The sequence below is a fragment of the Notothenia coriiceps genome, unplaced genomic scaffold, assembly GCF_000735185.1.
Source record: "Notothenia coriiceps isolate Sejong01 unplaced genomic scaffold, NC01 NC01_scaffold00015641, whole genome shotgun sequence".
Taxonomy (NCBI): Eukaryota; Metazoa; Chordata; class Actinopteri; order Perciformes; family Nototheniidae; genus Notothenia; species Notothenia coriiceps.
In genome coordinates, this window is record NW_011348342.1 from 37,199 (window position 1) to 42,001 (window position 4,803).

At 37.4% G+C, this 4,803-nt stretch overlaps 1 protein-coding gene across 1 annotated transcript in view; it reads right to left on the bottom strand.

The window, feature by feature from the left end:
• Positions 1-1,270, bottom strand: part of mavs (mitochondrial antiviral signaling protein) — a 10,385-nt gene extending 9,115 nt beyond the window's left edge. Inside the window, exon 1 of the mRNA XM_010775347.1 lies at positions 1,198-1,270. The gene's annotated coding sequence lies outside the window, so the exon portion shown is untranslated. The remainder of the gene's footprint in view (positions 1-1,197) is intronic.
• Positions 1,271-4,803: the final 3,533 nt, after the last annotated feature.

Sequence of the window (4,803 nt, forward strand, 5' to 3'; positions counted from 1 at the left end):
TGTTGCCCGCGAGTGTCGTATCTGTTCTAAGCCCCAGCTGCTAAAAATGGATGCTCACACCCTCGAGTGCTTGATTAAACTGTCGGGCCAGTTTTCTATTCTCTTCAGACAGTCCAGCAGAAGCACATGCCTCCACTGTTCCCACAAACTCTCTTCTTTTTCCTACAAGTTTTCCTAATAATTGAGTGATGCTAAAAAAAAACATACATCAATTCCTCAGGCTTCTTGTTGGTGACTGCTGATGGATTTTAGTGGATTTTAATTCACAAACAACTGTTTCTGTCATCCAATGATAATTAACGCATGGTAACTTGTCCAATCTCCCAACCTACAATAAACAAATGTAAATACCTTTCAATGCTAATGAGGGGTTTTGTCAAAAACATTTGACAACAATTTTGGGAGATTTGATCCCCCAAGCTCTTGCGTCAGCCCCTTTTTCTGTTAAAACTTACCCTGTCGTGAGATCAAGGCAAGGCATGTGGATAATATTTCTCTCACTTGCACACTCCACAATTCGGCATTTGCCGCCGCAGATACCCATGTACAGCTCCCACGGCAAAATGACTCTGTGGAAATTAAGAAAATAGAAAAAAGACAACAAGAGATAGTAAAGACTTAACACTTCCATATTGGTTCCCCCTCTAATTCCAAAAGCCATTTGTTTACAGGCAATTCGCTAAGTATGTACTTCTTCTGTGGCAAGCATTATTTATGACAGCGAGATGTGAAAGTATCCAAAAAAAGTCTAGGAAATCGTTTTATCTGCCAATGATTACAACCACACTTACCAGGGTTACAATGGGAGGGACAGTGCTCCCTATTCTCAAGGTTGCAGCTGTCTGCAGTAAATCTACTACTTAGATGTGCACAGCCTAACCATATTGCAGACATGGACAGTCACTTTACTGCAGTATCTTGCCTTCCCAAGACGTGGTCAAATACTCTAGCAGTAAAGTCCCATTTACTGAGAAATGCTTGCAGAGTAGTGACCAAGCAAACAAGAGTGACAAGAAGGAGAGCAGATATATTTAGATCTACATATTGGCATGAGGAAATAACCCATCGATCAAGTTTTGGAGTAGAACAAATGACTATGCAAGATCGAGGGATATTTTTTAAAATGTATTAAATCCTCATCCAATGGTAGGGGAAACACATTACATTCAGTTTAATTCATCGTAATAAAGTGCTCACCTTTCGAGTTGTGGTGCCTCGGCAGTATGTGACTCCCTCGCAAAAGCTATTCCTGCTCTCACACTAAAAGCTGCGTTGTTGTTTCCTCTTCACAAACATCTGCGCAGAGGTTACCTTCGAACTCCCCGTTCTCGATTCCTATTGGACAAAAGCACCGTCGATCAAAGAATGGACCAATAGGATTGAGGCCAAACTATAAAGATGGCGGGGCGTGCTTAATCTTGATTTTTGCTGTGCTGTGTTTGGAATGTCTGCAGAATTGGATCTGGATTTCTGGTTCACACACACACACACACACACACACACACACACACACACACACACACACACACACACACACACACACACACACACACACACACACACACACACACCAGTTCATTTGTATTTCAAAATTGTAATAAAGCTGGTATTCAACAACAGGCAATCCAGGTGCATTAAAGCAGGCAGTGGTGAAATGTTAGTATAGCATAGAAAAAGCTTTGCCTACCTTTTTGCATGCAAAATGTTGAAATATGTCTTGTGCTATATCTGCTATTAAATTGATACCGTAACCACATCTACATAAAACATGATACACAATGAGCTACATTAAGAGGAGCACCAGGTACTTGATGGTGAGGACTAGATCAATGTCAAATAAATGGATATGTTTGGTAGTTTGACATTTAAATACATAAAGTACCTAAAATGTATACTTTAGTACAGTTTAAGTAATCCACATTTAATCATTAATAATCTATACAGACAACGATGAGCATTGCAGTGGCAATATTTATTTATTTATAGATTTATTATTTATTTTTAAGTATACCTACTCTCACCATTTATCCATAATTCATTTCTTTAAAGACCTTTTTTTAAACAAATATTATCATTATTATGAACCCCCTTTTTATTACCAAAGAAGGTCTATACACTTTTAGGCTCCAAATACATTATTTATGTATATCTCTCCCTAAAACAATATGTGAGGCAACATACAGGTCTATCTGCCTTCCCCTGTCAGATCTGCTGAATACAAAAAAAAGACCTTCAATGATATTAAAAAAAGATGTGTCTTTTGTATGACAATAATCCTACAATTTAATCTATTTATGGAAGAAAAAACAGTACAGACAGTACACTACACACAAAACTGTCTAGGGTAAATATATTGTTAAATTCCCAACTATTGTGTCATTGGTCCAGAAGAAACACATAATTAGTTTTAATTGCCGTCTTATTCTCAAGGTTTCTTATCGTGGTAATGCCAGAAGTGAGTTAACATGAACAGGATCCCAGTAATCTGAATTACTGAAGGATTATGGCAGGGATAATGACACAAGGACGGATGTTCGTTCATTATATAGCAGGTCAGTTACAGGGATTGAATACATGTAAGTGCACTGCTTGAATGTAGAGGTTTTTCATGATTAAATGCTCTTTTAATGTCTGTAAAGATGTAATATTATTTTTGCATTATTCATGTTAAAGTAAAGCTACATCTGCCAAAGTGTCTCGTAAAAAATTGCCATTTATAAATTGGATTATTGTGGTTGCTTTGCACTGACAAACTGTCATGCATTTGTTGGTCACTGCATGTAGGTGGTGCTCTTTCCCACTCAATTTATTCCTAGATTAGAGTATGTGTACTCACTGCAACTCAGACATTTAAACCATATCTGTATTACGCAGAGAAGCTGGATGTATCTAGAGCGAAGTTATAAATGAGTCCCATTTGTATTCTTCTAGGGTGTGAGTAGACGTACAGATACCACTTTTAATTAAAAAACAGAATGACATATTTTACATTTATTTTTCCCTTTCTAATATATAAATACACTACTCTCATGAACCTATGACCTTAGATAACTAATTTTATTTTTGTATTCTTTCTTTATTATATTAAAAGTACAGTTTTTCAAATCATATTTTTAGAGACCCGAAAGTGACAAATGAAATAGCAAACAAAATTAGTCAAAATAAAAATAAAAACGAAAAAGTACACAGGGGTTGTTTGAACTAGCAAATATCTACACATGTACATATGCATACATATCAACATACACATATACACATACACACATACATGTGTCCATGAATACACACCTATACATATACATGCAATCGGTGTATAGAAACAGTCAAACAGATAACCAATTTCAAGCACCAAAACAATAAATCCATATGAGTAAAATATTTAAATCATTTGGGATGCATTTTAATATTGAACTTTAAATGATGGTTATTTTCCATTTTTGCCAAATAAAGATTGCTGCATGTCAAAACAAGATAATAACCCTTAATATGTAATGCCTGAATGACCACTTATTAATTATTTTTGTCTTTTAAAAGTAACTGTTTTGTCTTCAATATCACATATGACCAACTAAACTGTGTAAAGCATCTCAGTGCCACAGGACTTCTTTTTTTTTTTTTATGAAAACAATTCTAAAGATATTTGATCAAAGCACTGCCCAGTCTATACATCGGAGTGTTTTTTTATTTCTGTAAGGGACATAGAAAAAGTGTAGCTCAATCACATAGACTCATTCTGGCACAAAATATCAAGAGATTAACAAATGTAGACAACAAACCATCTTTACCTCAGCCCTGTAACATGCAGCTCAGAGAAAGCTAAAACTAGTGATTCTTGTTTTGAATTAAGTCAAACCTTTCATCCCATCTTGCAGGGCATTGCTTCTTTTGCAAGATGAAGCACTCGGATAAAGCCACAGCGGATCCTGAGGGCAACATCAACCATCCATCACGGTTGAGTGGGGAAAAATAACATCATCTACGTCTCAATAAAAGAGCAGGACTGGTTTCTTGTCAGAAGACTTTAGCTTTAAAACTGCAGCGCTCTGCTCACAAATGTGTTCATAACAAGAATGTAATGCTGCACAGGACTGCACAGATTTTTCCACTCAGCTTTAGTGGTATTTCAAGTATTACAAATGAAATTATGAATGCAGAAAAGGGTTCTCTGTGACTGTTAAGCTATTACATCTTTTATCATTAGATTATTTTTGCTCATGTAGTGTAAAAGCTCATTTTGATGTAGGCTATTAACTATATGATATGGATTTAGATGTGGTTTGTAATAATTCAGAAAACTGTAAGAAATGCTGTCACAATTACCCAAAGTCACACCTTAACAATGTTGTTTTTTTTCCGACCAAAAGTACATGTTAGAGAATAATTTTCCTTTACTCCTAAGATATTTAACCTTTTTGCCTGTTGACGTTTATCACCAACCCTGACTCTGTTTTCTCCCTTACGGCCCCGTCCACACAGCGGCGTGCGATGACGCTTGCCGGCGGGCGGGTCTGAAACTCGACCAACAACCAATCACATGAATCTCCCGCCCCTGACACACAAGCAGCGGTTTGATTGGCTAGAGCTTGTACTGGCATATGAATCGATTGGCTGACGCTTCTGCCGAGGCGTCAAAAGTTGAACATTGCTCAACTTTTGCAGCGAGCCACGCCAGCAACGCTCCACGTCGCTTCCCACGATGCACTTCGGCGAAAAGTGACGTCACCCCATTCAAAGTGAATGGTGAAGCGCCAACGCACGCCGCTGTGTGGACGGGCCGTTAAGGAATGTGTTGCTGCAGCTATA